The following is a 17,477-nucleotide window of genomic DNA, read 5'->3' on the forward strand; positions in this document are numbered from 1 at the left end:
ACTATTCATTTTAAATTCTTTTATTGTATTTTCAATTGTCCATCCAAAACTCCTCATTTCTTTCTTTTCTTTTTCCCAACATGGACTTAAAATTTCCCTAGTTGGATGATCAAATTTATTGCTTCGTACATTTAACCAGTAATTTATTTCTAGTTTTGTTCTTCTTAAATCTAATGGCATTTCTCCCATTTCTACTTGTATTGCTGCTGTTGGTGTGGTTTTAAATGCTCCAGTACATAATCTTAATGCCTGGTGTTGAATAATGTCTAATTTGACCAGATGTGTTTTAGCTGCTGAACCATAAACTATACAACCAAAGTCTATGTTAGATCTTATCATTCCAGTGTAAATCTGTTTTAGTGATTTTCTATCTGCTCCCCAGTCACTGCCAGCCAAGCATCTTAAAATATTTAAGATTTTTTTACATTTATCTACCACTTTTTGAATATGAATATTCCATTTTAGTTTTTCATCGAACCATATTCCTAAAAATTTTATACACTTTACTTGCTCTAATTCTTGATTATATAATTTCAATTTTATTTCCTTGTTTAATTTTTTCTGAGTAAATATCATTACTTTTGTTTTTTCAACTGAAAACTTAAATCCCCAGTGCAACGCCCATTTTTCTATTTCAATAATAACCTTTTGTAATTTTCTTACAATGAAATCTACATTTTTCCCTCTTTTCCAAACAGCTCCATCATCTGCAAAAAGTGAACATCCAATTTCTTTTCCAATATCTTTAAATACATCATTTATCATAATTAAGAACAATAATGGACTTATAATACTTCCTTGCGGAGTTCCATTTTCTACTTTATATTTTCCTGAGATCACTTCACCAATTCTAACTTGTATTTTTCTATTTGTTAAAAAGTCTTTAATCCATTTAAATAATTTTCCTTTAATGTCCAACATATATAATTTAATTAATAATCCCTCAACCCACATCATATCGTATGCTTTTTCTATGTCAAAAAATACTGCCACTACACTTTCTTTATTTACTTGTGCTTTTCTAATTTCATGCTCTAGACATAACGTTGAATCATTAGTGCTCCTCCCTTTTCTAAAACCACTCTGAAACTTTGATATATATCCTTTACTATTTCAATAATATACGATCCTATTGTTAATCATTCTTTCCATTATTTTACATATATTGGATGTTAAAGCTATTGGTCTGTAGTTTTCTGGGTTTGAATTATCTTTTCCTGGTTTTGCTATTGGTATTATAATTGATTCCCTCCAGTTCAATGGTAGTTTTCCCTCCTCCCAAATTTTATTATATAATTGCAATATTATGTCTTTTGATTTTTCACTAAGTTGTCTTATCATTCTATAATAAATCCGATCTTTACCTGGTGCTGTATTTTTTGTCTTCCTGAGTGCAGAGTTCAATTCAGCTTTTGTAAACTCAACATTTAACAGATTATTTGTTTCTTCAACACTCTCTACTAACTCTTTATATTTAAGTTTTGTATTTTCTCTCCCTTTTCTTCCCTCTTCACTAATATTATTTGAACTATGAATTTTACTAAATGTTCTTGCCAATATTTCAACTTTATCTTCATCTCTTACTATATTTATATTATCCATTTTTAATATAGGATATTCAAACTCTCTCCTTATGCCATTCATTCTTTTAATTATTTTCCAAATTTTTTCTATTTTGGTTTCTTTCCCTATTGTGCTACAGAAATTCCTCCAATATTCTCTTTTAGCATTCTTAATAGTTCTTCTTACCATTGCTTGCTTTCTTTTATAATCAATTAAATTCTTATAAATTGGGTTACCTTTTAGTACTTTAAATGCTTTATTTCTTAACTTTATTGCTTTTTTACATTCATTTGTCCACCATGGCACCATTTTCTTATCATTTCTACACCCTGTTTTCTTTATAGAATTATCTGCTGCTTCCATAATTATTTTACTAATTTCTAAATTTATATCATTTATATCCATTGTCATATCTACTTTCTCTAAATTTATTTGACTCAAGTATCTAAATTTAATCCAGTCTGCCTTATTAAAATTCAGTTTTTTATTGACCTTTATATTCTTATTTAAATTTAATCCTACTCTTATTATAATGGGATAATGATCACTACCTATTGTTGAATTTTTATCAATGAACCACTCACAAATACCAGCTAAAACATCTGAAACAATTGTTAAATCAATAACTGATTCCATCCCTGTTCTTACATTGATTCTTGTTCCTCTCCCATCATTAATACATACAAGATTTTTCATTCCCATTAATTCTTCTATAACCTGTCCATTTCTATCATTACTTTTACCCCACAATGTACTATTTGCATTAAAATCCCCACACCAAATTATTTTCCCTTCCAAATATTCGGTTAACTCCTCCAATATTTCAATTGATAATGTTTTGCATGGATTATAAAAATTTATTATTTTAAATTTGCCTTCTTGTTCCCATATTTCAATTACAATATATTCAAGTTCTTTCCCTTTCCCTAATACCTGATATTGTATCCCTTGTTTTATAAATATTCCACATCCTCCTCCACCTCTCTCCTCCTGTCGGTCTCTTCTAACACTATTATATCCTTTAATCACAAAATCTAATGTTGTTTTTAACCATGTTTCCTGAACACAAATAATTTCTGGTTTATCCTCAAGACTATCAACATAACCTTTAAGTTCCTGTCCGTTAGCAATTAAACTTCTTACATTCCATTGTAATATTAGCATTAATTATTTTCACCTGGTGGTCCTGATCTACCATCTACCTCCAGCTTTTTGTTTATGTTCTCCCATGATCCCTCTTTAAACCCCAAAAACTTTTCAGCTCCTCTCACTATTATTTTAATTTTCTCAGTTTTATGCTTGGCTTGGTCAGTGCAGTTGATAACATATGCTACAAATAATATTAGTTTTTCTACTGATACTGTGATATTATCTTCTGATTGTACTTTGTTTTGCTGTGGGATTTGGCTCGCTATTTGTTCACTCTTTCTTGTTATCTGCTCCTTCACATTTTTAACAGCTTCCGCATAACTAATGTTTTTAGTTGTTTTAATCTGTATAATTTCTTTTGCCTTCTTCCTTACCTCACATCCTCCATACGTAACTCTATGTTGCCCTCCACAGTTACAACATTTTTCTTGTGCTTCTTCTTTACATTCTTCTAATTTGTGATCTTCACCACATTTTGGACATCTTTGTTTCCCTTTACAAGCTGCTGCTATGTGTCCATATCTTTGACACTTGAAACAACGAAGTGGTGGAGGGATATAAGGTCTGACCTGAAAACTAAGATAACCTATTTTGACGTTTTGTGGCAATTCTTTCCCTTCAAAGTCAATGAGGATTGACAAACTTCCTACTCTTTCTCCATTTATTGTTCTTGACAATCTCTTCAAGTTATTTGCTTTTGCTCCTACAATACTTCGCTTAATTTTATCAAGATCTTCATCTGGAGGGATCCCATAAATCACTCCTCTAGTTTTTTTATTTTCTCCCACAATTTTTTTCTCCAACACAGTTTTTTTACATATATTATCCACATTTAAAGCCTTATTTTTTTGTTCTTCATTTTTACAAACTACCAATAGGTTTCCATCTCTCAAAATCTTTACCATTTCAACATCTCCAATTTTCTTTTTTATTTCTCTTGACACCACAATGGGGCTGATGTTATCCTGTTCTTCTTCGTTCTTAAGTTTTAATATTATTTTAAATTCCTCCCTCACAACTTTCCTCCTAACTATCCTTTCTTCTTCGGAACTACTTCCTTCCAGTTCTCGTTTATTTCCTTGAATATCACCCATTTCCTTTCCTTCATCTGTTTTATGCCTTCCCCGTCCTCTCCCTCTTCCTCTCCCCACTGGCGTCCACCCTTCAAAATCCATGTCTTCCTCATTTCCTGTCTCCATTTCCAACCAAACCATTCACATACCAGTTTATGCCAAAATCCGCCTTTTCCAACTCTGATATGTGTTTTGTTTTGCCGCACTCCGTCTCACAAAACCAGCAGCAAGGCCTGCGGCCTTACCTAAGCTCCACAGGAGTTCATAACCTTTAAGCTCATGAGATCTGATTTCCAATCTCCACCAACCTGCTGGTGAAATGCAAGCAAACTTTTCTTCAGAAGGATGCATGTTGCTGCCATAGCAGTGGACCTCATTAAAGGGCAGTAATATGTGTTTTCCAGGCACATAGTGCCATATTATAGTATAATCAAGTAATTATGCTAGCTTCAGTTGTTATCAAAATGCTATTTATATCAAATACGACTAAAAAGAAATTTTACTTCCTGATTTAATGCCTTGAAATTGGGCCTCTGTCTCTTTAAAAACTCCTGCTCTTCCTGAAACTCCACCTTCAGGAAGTCGTCACAACGTCACTCCTCCATTAACCCTTTAACAACATCTTTACCAGACGTAGCTTGCGTATGATGAGCTAAGCAGGTGCGCAGTTCCACCAGGTGTTTGCTAATTGCTGCCGGCTAGTCTGAAGGAGCCGAGTGGAGGAGCCATGAAGGAGAGCTGCTCTGTGAGACGGACGTACGGAGACCGCAGCTCAGAGGAGGTACTGCACCTAGTTGGTGGCGCTATGCCCACCCAGGCGTTTTACGCAGCTGGATGGTTGCCATGGAGATTAAAGGATTTCTCAAACATGCATGAAAGAATCAAGGTAACTCTCCAGGTGTGTTTTTGATGAGGCAATAGCATCGTAACATGATGTAAAGCTAAAGATAAAGGTACATTTTACATGATACTGCCCCCTTTAACGGCTTTCCATTGTTTACCTATCAGGCTGTATAGTTTAAAAGGCAGACTAGATGTTTATGCTTAGATGTAAGTGCTACAAAACCTGTGAGAAAACCCGTTCACTTGTTACCTATCATGATCTGCCATCCTGATCTAACTAAAGTCTATTATGGATTGATTTAAAAGTACATTCAGGTCCTAATTTAGATGTTTATACTTCCTCACTATGTTGAGAAACCAATAAACACATTATCTACTGAATCTAGTACATGCAAGTTTTGGTAGTTGGATTTTCTCATGTAATTTTTACTGTAAATGTAACTGCAACATACTGTATGTGTAAAACTTTAAAATTGGTTTGATTTTCTTTATATATATATATATATATATATAGAGAGAGAGAGAGAGAGAGAGAGAGAGATTCTGCTCTCCTTGTGTTTCTTATCACAATTTAGCAGTAAGCCTAACTCCCGTTGAATGAATGCTTGAGTATAATAGCTGCGTTTAATTTATTATCATTAGAAAAAGGTTAAACAGAGAAAATTATAATGCCATGCCCAAAATAAATCAACATAACCCCATAAGCACTATGCAGCTATCAAATTCCACATTTACTTCACACATTCTCAAATAAGATAATAAATAAAATCTACTCAAAAATATAGAAAGAAAACTTGCAGACAGTGATGTCGTGGGCATAAACAAGAACCTGACTACAACAGATGCACCTCTTCACGCGTGACTGAGTGAAAAACTCAACAAAGTGGCTGATTTCCTGTCCCATCCCTGACATGACCTTGAAAATAAAAGACTCAATGTACTGTCACAAAATGAACACTATTATTAACACCATCATTTTACAACAAATTACAGGGCAGAATATATATAATATTTTAAAATTTTTATATCACAAAAGATCTATTATACAAATCTATTGTCATTACTGTAAATCATCACTGGTTTCCGATGAAAACATCCAATGACCAAAACATTAAAGGAACTCAGCTCAGTGTAAAACTGAGCTGAGTTCAGTTTTACACTGAACTGAACTCAGTGTAAGCTGTGCTGAGGTGAACTCAGCTCACCTCTTTACAAAAATAATTCAATAGCTAAGCTAAAATTAAACAATTGTAAGTGAAATAAGCAACAGTGTTGGGAGCACATAAGTACAATTGACATGTTAGTGACCTCTGTCCTCAGTACCAACAACACCTCCCATGCTTTGACCTTTCAGCTGCCAGGGTGGATCTACCCACAAGTTTTAGCATGTTTTTTTTTTCCCTTTGAGCTGATAAACTGTACACAGTGCAAGACTAATTCGTTTCATGCTTTGTGCTTTAGCAGTCTGATGTGGTAAGTAGATCTGGTTAGTTTCTCAGTGTCTTTTTGTTTTATGAAAATCTGTTAATATCTAGTTTAAATCACCTTGGAGAAAGCAACAGTAAAGGAACAGCCTAGTGTAGCATCTTGTAAAGCTGCAGTATGTGGTTTGTGTTGCAAATTAGAGCCCGTACCTCCATCGTTAGATATGTTCAAAAATGTAGAGTTTAGATTTTTTTTGACGTTGGCAGATTTAAAAGTCTCTGAGAGACGCCTCTAATGTTTCCCCAACTGTAGCTTGCCGTGTTTCTGCTGCGTGCAGCGTTCAGTGTCATCAATCTGGAATGTTTCCCCACACACTTTGCGCTGTCTCAGTTGTCACTGACTGCACCTGGCGATGGTAATCTTCATCTCTACAAGCAGCAGCGCGAGGAGTGGCCAATGAGGAGCAGTTATCTGGAGTCTGCAGGCCAAGGCAGCTCCCAGCTCTCTCCTGGGAGGAAAAGACTGTGCCTACTTCCACCGCCACCTGGGGAGGCCAGATCCTGATCTGAGCAGAAACACAAACCTGGCAAATGTCAATAGATTCAGATTTGATCCAACTGAAAGAAGTTGTAGACTTAGGACCTTATCTTTTATACTTAAGGTAAGTTAAAATATGAATTTCCAGCCTAATAAAAGTTGATGGGAGGTGTGTACTGGTCTGCTTGTGGGATGTTGTGATATCAAGCCAGTTCAAAACTCCCAACAACTGATAAAGTAAACATCTATTAGAAATTATACTTTTCTTACAGCCTCCAGGCCAGCAGAGGGCGCCCAGGAGCATCTGACTTTATAGTATAGCTTATGTTTATGAAGAATACACCTACTTGAAATTTTTCTTAAGAGGTTTATGCCTCAACATGTTTCTTTAATTGATTACTTGTATTCATCCAGAGGAAAATATTCATAATTTGAAAGTTACGTTGGCATAGCTGATTTGAATAGTCCGTTTCTTAGTCATTTCTGATTGTGTCTGCACTGTAGTCACGCTTCAGGCTCACAGTAACTGCGAGTAAATGATTAATGACTATGCTTAAGGTTATTTATTGCCATTATTATTGAATAACATGCATGGAACAGAACAAAATAGCCAGTGGTAGCAGAGTGGTTTCTTCATGTAGGCCTATCAGAGCCGGCCAAAGGCAAAACAGACTAAGCTACTGCTAAGAGCTTCCAGTGTCCATCAGCATACAAGACAAAAAATTAATTGAAAGAATATTAAGGACACACAAAGAAAAAAATATACAAACATTTTTTAAAATATGCATGTTTATTACTAAATATTCTAAACAACATAACATAACTATTATCTATTTTTTTTAAAATAGCAAATAACTTTGTTAATTTAGGCTAATGAAATAAACAGATTTGAGAATCTCTTTCTGGGAGAAGAAAGAATGTGAGCCGTTTTCTATAAATCCAACTTCTTCCTTATCCGGTCTGCATGGAGACGGGCCAGATGTTTGGGGGGATTTCCCCAAAATTTTACTTAATTTACTTAATTTGATGTCGTATTTAGGATTGTAATGATCAAGCTAAGCAGCAGGTAACTGGACTGGCCAGGTAAATGAGAACATCATCTACATAATTAAACTGTTTTTGAAGATTTTAGTAAGTTCTCAGCTGTTACGCTTCACAATGACGCCTCAGTGTTGACACTTGTCTTCGTAGGCCAGAAATTATGTATAATATATTCATATGTTGCACACAAATAAATTCACACATATAGTCAAACACTGGTTGCTCTGCTGTCGAGTTTTTCTACGCATCAAGCATCAAATGCTCATTTTCTGGATTGCGAAAGCGTTGAACTGCAGCAGTTCACAAGAAACATCCAAACTTGAAAGAAAATGGTAAAAGGAAATAGGAAATAAATCACATTCTTTTGCATTTTGACAGGATGTTGGGTTAGTGTGTGTTCATCACACACTAACCCAACATGGGCACTAAACTGATACCCAAGAAAACCTGCAGTCTCTTCTGGTTTAACAAGCGTTTGTCAGGGTAAGCATAACACTTTGGATCATTTTTCTAGAAATGGGGCCAGGCTAATCAGAAAGATTTTAGAACGTACAAATGCAAACATCGCTTTGGGAAATTTCTTTCAAGCAGGTTCCAAGACCTCGAAGCTGATCTGTGACTGAATGACTGATGATTAAATGGCACCCATAGTTAGTCTGGTCTCATAATCTGATCTGTAAAACAAACATTCACCATTTAAAAAGGGTCATGGAGATTAGGGACTTTTGTAAAAATAAATGTATACTGTATACTTTACTCAGACTTGTAATTTCTCCTTAAAAATGAGAAGTGCATGGAGCGTGTTCTTCACGTTGTGTTCATTTACAAAAGGTGCTAAACTGAGAGTTATTGGCACAGTTTAGCCAACATGGCATTTCTGCTCATTATCACTTGAACTGATCATTCTCAGCATCTGTGGACACAAACAGAGCAGAAGCCAGAGGAAGCAGCACACTCACAATAGAAGAAAGGATGGCAAGCCGATGCTTCCCACCTCTATTTTTGAAGCTTTGTCAGCATAGATAGGTAACTCTTTCAACACAAACACAGTCACCTCTGAGTCACCTCTCTGACTGGATGACTCTATTTAAAGCACAAAGCTCACTGAACTGAACCAATATGTGAAGTAAAGAAGTTGGAGATTCCTTGAGGAAAAAGTGAACTGCGGTCCATTCGGGGACACGACAGAGTTTTGAACTTCCTCAGTTGGAGATGATTTCCCACTGCCAGGATTAACTTTTTCCAGAGTTCAAAACAAGAGGAGCACATCGCACTTTATAGGGACCAAAATACCGCTCCGTTGCTCACACCCTGACTCACTACAGCTTCTTTCACACACCCGCCTTCCTGTTCAGTTTCTTCCCTCTCTTTCAGGCTCCCATGCTCTGCCGTAACAGAAACACACTGGCAGGCTGCGTGCCTCCTTCGCTTTGTGTTCACTACACAAACAAAGAGCTGGCATGCTCGTGTTTTTCCCGTCCTCCTGCAATGCGCCGCTCAAGCTGATTGCCATCTAGCATGAGAAATGATTCCTTCTAGAGAAAAGCAATGAGTTTTCTCTCTCTTTTCTGATTTTCTTTTTCTTTTTTTAACACATCTGGTAAAAGTAGACAGCCAGCACTGAATGGTAATAACACACATGAAGCTTATAAGTCAAAGGAAACCATTTATTTTGATTCAATATTGGTGGAAAACAATTGCAAAAGGCATTAAATACAAAAATAAAGCGCAAAGTCTGACATGCAGCTTTACATTCAAACTCCAGGACATAAATAAGCTTGTTTTCAATAGAGTTACTAGAAAAGCTCATCTAAAAGGGCCAAACACATGTTATGATTTGAATGTTAATGAAGTTCAAGATCTGCACGTTTGTGAAGGAGGGAAGTCATCTGAAGGCCAGAAGAGATATTTACATTTTTTAGTTAGCTTGTTAGCTGAAAGCTGACTTGGACAGATTCGTCTTCAAAAATAAAGAAAGCTACTTTTATCTGATGTCGAGATCATTTATTTTAAAAATGCAGTCAGATTTAGTCACCTGTCAATACACTATTTGTTTTTGTGCAAAAACTATTGGTCAAACTTGGCAGACCAGACCTGTTTTTTTTACCCTCCAGTCTTTTGTGGGCTCTAGTGTCCCTTATATGACAATAGGCTGACAGGAAACGGGGAAGGAGAGGGAGGAAGACATGCGGCAAATGTTGTCGGGTCCGGGAGTCGAACCCACGACAGCCGCGTCCAGGACTCAAGGCCTCCAAATACGGGTCGCGCTAACCGCTACGCCACCACGGCACGCCCCACCAGACCTGTTTTTATTGCTATTGTTGACGAAAATGAAGCATCTGCTGTCCTCTTTATCAAATTTTTACAGTGTCTGTCACCTCGGGTGAAAATAATTGACAGCCTATAAAAAATAAACTGTACCTTTGAAGCAAAGTTATACAAAATTAGAAAAATGTAACCTTTACTTTGATTACATATTTGCAAAGGGGGCAATATCCCCCACATAGAAAATTGTCAAATTGTTTTTAGTGCTTTCAACAATCCCCAATAAATACATGTCACTGAAGCTTTCTTTTTTAAGTTGTACTTTTAACTTTTGATCAGAATGTCAATGAGATTTTAATTAGGGAACCATGACAGCCTGTTTGTTTGGGTTATAAATGTCTCATTGCCCTTAGTCGCTTTATTTTATCCTGTGTACAATAGATGACAATCTCTACATCAGATGGTTTTGAAATGCAGCCAGGAGTAACTTATTGGGTTCACCAAGGTGCTCTCATGCCAGCTGGTTGCTTTGGATCCATGCCAGAAAATAAAAGCCTTTTTACATCCTATTGTCACAAAGGTAAACATGTGGAGTTTGTGAAACTTTAGAAAGACTCACTGCAATTATGTGGTCAGATGAGACGAAGACAAACTTTTTGGCAACCAGCAGGTCAGTCTGGTGTCAAACAAGGGACGAACATGTAAAAAAAAAAAAAGCAAGAAAAAAAAAGCACCTCTTAAAAACGGCATAAGATGTGTGATGGTGTGAAGCTGTTTCACACCAAGAGGACCAGGAGTATTTGTTTTAGTACATTGCATCACACTGCAGAAACACAAAATATTATTAAGTAGTTTTGGTCCAGTTCCTACTGCAAATATCACAGTAAATAAGAGAAAACTAACTTACAAGTAATTTTTCAGCAATAAATATGAGCTTTTTTAAAGCCAATAATTCCTTAATATTGATGAAACAGTACTAGTTCCATTGGCAGATTATTTCACTTGTAACATGGATCTAGTGATTTTTTTTCTTCAATAAATCATTGACTTAAAACAATCTGGTACATCTTGCTGAAAAGTTACTGTATGTCAGTTTTGTATTATTTCTAGTGTGCTAAGGTGTTTGTACTGGAAGCTAGACCAAAATTACTTGGCAAGATTTTGTGTTTTTGCAGTGCACGACTTCTCTGAAATACCAGATTTGAAATAAAAAATCAGTTGGAAACCTGAAACTGATTAGCATCATTATTATTTTAGCAATTTGTTTTTTTGAAATGCCCTAAAAACCACAGAAACAAAAACAAAAACCAACCGTCTCAAAACTAAAACGTATTCAAAACGTGTCAGTGACTTTAAAAGAAGAGAGCAAAGCAGAGTATAGTACACTGAACAATCTAGAGAGGTTGAACAGAGTCAAAAATCTCTTTTTCTTTAATCCCTCAACGTTGTGAAGTAGCACAGGAGAAGACTAATCGCTGTCTTTTAACAGCAGAGGTGTCAATAGATGCATCATGGGAGATTTTGCTCAAAACAATTCTTTTGTATTGCCGGATCCACACCACTCCTCTTGCTCAAGTGAAAGGTATGCAAGTAACAGAAATGGGTGATAGATGTTTGTTTTGTTTTTGTCGGTGGCGGACCGAGTTCAACGAGTGGACAACCTGCTGGATGCGTTTTGGTTTTGTTAGTCGTGTTTCTAAACCTGATGGGACTTTAACAGAGTCAGCATGACTTAGTGTGAAGATTGTCGTAAAAGACAAAAAGAAAAAAAAAAAAAAACAGCCACAGAACTCGAAAACCCGTTAACAAGCCAAACAAACCCAGGCTCCGGGGGAAGTTAACAGCATTAATCTCCAGCTGGTGTTTTTATGGTCATCTGATGCAATGCATCGATTAAAGTCTTGCCTACTGCCGCTCAAACCTCTCCGCTTTGTTCTTCCTCTGAACACTTCTTCCGATTATTCCCACAGGCAATTCCGCAGCACAGTTTAGGTCACTGAGGACCGGCAGCTGCTAACCACGACACCCAGCGCCACAGCCTGCGGTCGCCAGCCTCCTCATCTTATGACCATGTTCTCACCGACTCAGCAGCTGGAAGACAACCAGATAAAACACTGTTAGCGGTGGAGTTGGGGGGGGGGGATACAAAAAGACTCTAAACTGAATAAAGGATTAAAAACTGCAAAAGAAATATATAAAAATACCACACTTCGGCCCTGCTTAGATTTCTTGCTAACATGTGCCCTGGGTAATTGGTTCAGCTGACAGTGCTGAGTATGAGTGTTAACATCTGCTGTTACATGTTTCCAAAAGCGATCATAAAACGAAACTGCTGCGATGTCGCAGAGGTTAACGTCCGTGCACTTCTTCAGATTAAAGTCCAAAACTGCAGATTTTCAACCTCGCAGTTGTCTTTGCGGCCCAGCCGTGGGGCCAAAGCCTTAAAAATCTGTGCAGCTCAAACACCGACGTTAACGCCAGCAAAACACCCGTGGGTTGTGAGCGCCGCCACATAATAACAGCAACATACAACCTGCTCGCTCAGACACCGTTTAGTGCTGATTTGCTACATTAAAGCCAATCAGAAAGATCCTGTTTTTAGTCTTTGCAGAAGGAAAATTCACTTGTCACAGCGGGGTGGTGCACTAAGTACACAAAATAAGAAAATGCACCTGGTGTGTAATTAAGTGAGCATTTAAATGCCAGAAGGAAATCTGCCCAGCAAGTTAAAGCATGAGTTACTGCCCACAGACAATTATATAAAGCGCAGCATATGTGCACCTGGCAAAAAAGAGAAAAAAACAAACAAACTGTACAGTAATTGGACAGTAATTGCATGTGGTAATTACACAGAAAATTGGATTTATATGGCATATTAAAAGCTAAAATACAGGGTTATTGGATAATAAACAGTATTTGCAGAAAAAACGTTCAAGAAAAACACGGTGTGGATACATTAGTGTGTGTTAAAATAAAAATTTTAAATAGGGGGTTATGCAGACTGAAAACCATTTGAGGTTTAGGCAGAGACATTAATAAGCAAATTTCCCCCATTCAAAGTCAAGTCTCGGGTTTTTGAAGTTCAAGTCACGTTACTTCCCATCCACTCATCCAACTTAAGCTTCATTTCTAAAGTCATTGACTGGAAAATCTAAAGTCTTTGTTGGGGAAATCTCAGTAAAGTCCAACTTTTTCCCTCCCAAATCCAAGTGAAATTTCAAGTTATTTGCCATAAGACCAGACGGAGTCTCAAGTCTTTGAAGGGAAAGTTCAAGTCAGTTCAAGACAAGTCTCAAATTATTTGCGTCAAATCCGAGTCTATAACAAAGATTATTTACCAGGTTTATTTGAATTTCATGTCATTGAAAAATTAGTCGAGACTCACAGAAATAAACATCAAGCCTTTCAGTCAGCCAATAACGCTGCAGTGCTTTAGGTTAAGGCTATACGTTGTTTTTGAAATTCCATATTTACCTCATTAGAAACAGGAATTTGCTATCGCTACAGAGTCTAAGTCAGTCATTGTTTGTGTGACTGAAGTGTGTCTGCAGTCTAAATCTGACGAAACTCCTGTCCCATATTTGGTCTTAGGACCTGCTGCTCTTAAAACATCAGAAAGCAGTTGGGCTTGACACGGTGGTTTTCCTGTAGATGGGTCACTATACTTTAGCTACTGCTAAAAGAGCTATGAGCTCCCTTCCACCGGGTCATACAGAGTCCAGTTACATCCCCAACTTATCGCATTAAGCACAATGACTCTTATTAAGCGGTTTGTAAATAAGATGCACTACAGTAAGTGTTTTTATACTTATGCAGTAGATATTAGACTTTCAACAATAAGAACTTCAGCTTAGTTCAGACAGTTGTAAAATATATATTTTTTTTGTAGTTTGTACTTCTAATTTAACAGCTATGCAGAGCTGTGACAAATTAACCTAAGAGTGTATTAAAGTAATCTAATCTAAGTCCATCATGAGTTGCATTTGAAGCTTACTCTTGAATAAATGCTGTTTCAAATAAGAGTCCTTCTAAAAATAAGCAATAATTAGGGTCACTTTGTTTAGAACAAGCCCTTCTTAGTCATGATGGGTCCCATCTGTCCAGAGAAAACAAATCAGGCATCGAATAATTTTTGAGGCTTTGCCTCGCTGCTAGGAGAGAAGAAGAGCCTTGAAGTTTTGGCAATACAACAGACAATAAGATCTCCTCCCTGGAGAGCTTTGTGCATTTTGTGGAAAAAAAACACAAGGCAGACATTTACAGTTAAAGCTTATAGCAGACAATGTTTTGGAAATCTTATGATCCAGCGTAGAGTCAACAAGGGTGAAACATTTGGGCTGCAAATAGAAATTGGTTCTGTTCGCGCTTGTTTTGCGATACATCTCAATGGATCTTAAATAGTCGACATTTAGGCCTATTTGACAAATTATGTACAATCTTAAAATAGATAAGATTTTATTAATGTTACCTGGGAATGTTCTAGCCCCGGCACTGACCGTCAATAACCTCTCTGGATGTTTTCAGTAAGAAGAGGAGAAAGAGTGTTATATAAGAATACAAATTCACATATTGTGGGCACTAAAGAGTCCCTGTAGAAAGATGCTGATTAGCTCTATAGCTGCCATTTCAGACTTACAAAGTAATGGAAGTTATTGAAAATGAAAGCCCTCGCATAATACCATGTGCTGCCTTCATTATCTAGACAAAGGCCTCCGCTTGTCGAATAACTGATAGGCTTTCCTGCAGAGGATAAATGTGTTTAGTCGTTTTACGAGTACTGTCGGCAGACACTTTGCCTGAAAAGCTAAAAACAAGTGCAGAAAGATAAATTACAGTCTTCAATTATTAACCCTGCCTTGCTCCTTTCTGTATCCTCTGCACTGATCGCAGCCCAGGCAGAAGGATATTCCTGGGCTCAGACATGGTGTTAATCATTCTGCTGAGAGCTGGGGAGATGAATTAGCTTGCTGCCCTTTTGGTAAGAAGCGTATCACTGTGTTTCACTCTTACTTAATCTCAATGTGTAAAATGTTTTTTTTTATTTTCTTTATTTTACTCCCAGCTTTTGCATTAACATCAAAGAACAGCAGCTCACTTTTAAATTCGGCCGTTCGTGACATGAATCATCAGCGCACATTGCTGAAAAGGCCCCGAAGTGCAAAATGCTTCAACTTGCGGCAACAAAAGCGCAATCATTTTCTCCTCAAGAGTAAACAGAGATATGAAAGAAGGAGAAAAAACAGGGATGTCTATTCAATCCACTGACTTTTTTTCCTCCCCCCCGGGACAAGTAGGTGTAACAATGATTATTCTACTGAGCAGACAGCACCAGATTAACCAGTCTGACAGATGACTCGGTGCTCTGTCATCCCGGTTTGATAAAGTGGATCTGCATTTAGCTCCCTGACAGCTGCTTTAAACACTCCACAGTTCATTTATTAGAAAGGAAGCAACAAGATGCCTTAAAAGCTTGGGACTGATTAAATGTGGGCACCCAACAGAGACAGAGATTCACATTTGTTTTGCTATACTACATTTTTTCCCCATGCGTTTCCTTCCTTGTTAGAGTATTTATTATTATTATTATTATTCTTATGAAAAGAGAAAAGTTTAAAAGCCTTTAACTTTTCACTTCACACTTCATAAAAACATCGCTGCCTACACATTCAGCTTAAAGGCCTTCTTGGCTAAGAGTTTTAATAGCTTAGCAATGACTGGACAGGGAGAGCACGGCTGTTCTCAGCTTATACTCTGGTTGAGTCATTAAATATGTTTTTTTTTCCCCCACATGTGTTTCCTTAAGGTTGGGTTAGAAAAGAAAGCATTCGCAACGGTCTGACACGATTCAAAAGTATTTCATTCAAGAGTACTCAAATTTGGTTATGTGCAAAATATTCCATGTTATGAATGATTTTACATGCACAAAAATGATTAATGTTGGGATTATGTTGCCATCAAAGCTACTGTAGGGGTGGATGCTAGCCTATGCTGTCTGAAAATCTAGTTAGAAAGTTTGTCTTTCACGGTCACCGGTCAGGAAATCCAGCTGAGTAATATCTGCTTAGAGGGAACTGGCTTTTGTTGGGGCCCCCAGAAAAGCTGAAGTGGACTCTCACGTCACAGGCGGGGTTAAACCCAAACACTTGATGCGGTGTCATACTGCAACGACTAGTTTCTGCTTTTACATGAGAAACAGACAAAATAGCATTCCCGCCGCGGTACCGCTCAGTTGAATCGAGGCATTATAGCGCCATCATGCTATTTAAAAAAAAATATTTGTATTATCTTTGTACTTCACCTGAATATCTAATATCTATTATTTGCTGTGCTTCAAGCAAATAATGCTCTGAAATTAGCTTTCAAACACATCAGTACGCATAACATGTTCCAATCAAGCTCCCACATATCGTTTGGACATGTGAAAATCAACTCTGTTGTAACTTAAAGATATTGAGTATACGCCACATACGCACCAATGTTACAGAAAATACGCAAGCATTAATCAGATTTAACTGAAATGGTCTGAAAATAACATTAAATAATCTCATTTTGTGCTATGCAGACGCCCTGTCTACACCGATGAAGATACACCCGCCGCAAATAGCTGCAGTGTCAACAAGGAGAGGGATTTCTAGTTTTCCTGTCTGAACATGGCATCTTCCAAAATCAGATAAGCAGGAGACTATGACTGGATGAATGATGAAAGAAACAAAAAGCAGAAGAAAGGTCATGCTTTACAACTAAACTTTCCCAAAAAGAACAAACTTAATTTTAAGACGTCAATCAGACTAGAAAAAGCAAAACTCTTACGAGGCTCGCTTGTGTAGAAGTACATGCCAAAAGAGAAAGGCTGGTCGAAGTGATTTCAGTTGGTGGTGGAAATGAGATAGTGAGATAAATTTTGGTAACCACTGCAGTCTAGCATAAAGTAATGTACGATGCCCTGATATTGAGAGCTTCAATTCAAATAATAAGACAAGTAATACGCTTCCTATCTTTTGAAACATAAAAGTATTTTTCAAAATGGATGACAACAGCTCTAAAACAAAATTCATCTCCAATTATCTGCGCCATATATTTGCATAAGAACTTCATGCCTTTGTGTGAAACAGCCGTCATAATGAACCTTTACAGGCTTTGCCACTTTAACAATTGACAAAAGTCGAGTGTGTGCATACAAATTACATATTGGTCAAAGATCAGAGGCTGTGCGATTAATTCGGTCTGGCCATTATTAGTGAAATGAATGAAATCTGATTGATGGATAAGTAGATACTTTATCTTGCTGTCACTTTGGATAAGGCAAAAAACCTTCATCGGCATTAAGTAGGTTTAGGTGTACTTAACACAACTTGTATAAATTGGGTGAGGATCAAAGGTGATGATAAAGAAAAAGTGCAGCAGATACATCACCATCCCGACGAGCCATTTTCCACACTACAACATTTTTCCATGTGGGTTTTCAAAAATCTTAGTTGCGTTTTGAAGCTTCAAGTTATTTGGCCGAATATTTAAACGAGAGCTTTCATTAATCATTTTAATCAATGCTTTTTATTAACCGGACGTAAAGTTATGCTAGAT

At 37.0% G+C, this 17,477-nt stretch overlaps 1 long non-coding RNA gene across 3 annotated transcripts in view; it reads right to left on the reverse strand.

Moving 5' to 3' along the window:
• Positions 1–9,284: 9,284 nt before the first annotated feature.
• Positions 9,285–17,477, reverse strand: part of LOC114138597 (uncharacterized) — a 92,779-nt gene continuing 84,586 nt past the window's right edge. For all 3 annotated transcript variants that reach the window (XR_003594242.1, XR_003594241.1, XR_003594243.1), the window contains 2 exons: positions 9,935–11,987; positions 9,285–9,725 (listed from right to left, as the gene is read on the reverse strand). This is a non-coding gene — a long non-coding RNA (uncharacterized LOC114138597). The remainder of the gene's footprint in view (positions 9,726–9,934; positions 11,988–17,477) is intronic.

The sequence above is a fragment of the Xiphophorus couchianus genome, chromosome 22 (assembly GCF_001444195.1).
Source record: "Xiphophorus couchianus chromosome 22, X_couchianus-1.0, whole genome shotgun sequence".
Taxonomy (NCBI): domain Eukaryota; kingdom Metazoa; phylum Chordata; class Actinopteri; order Cyprinodontiformes; family Poeciliidae; genus Xiphophorus; species Xiphophorus couchianus.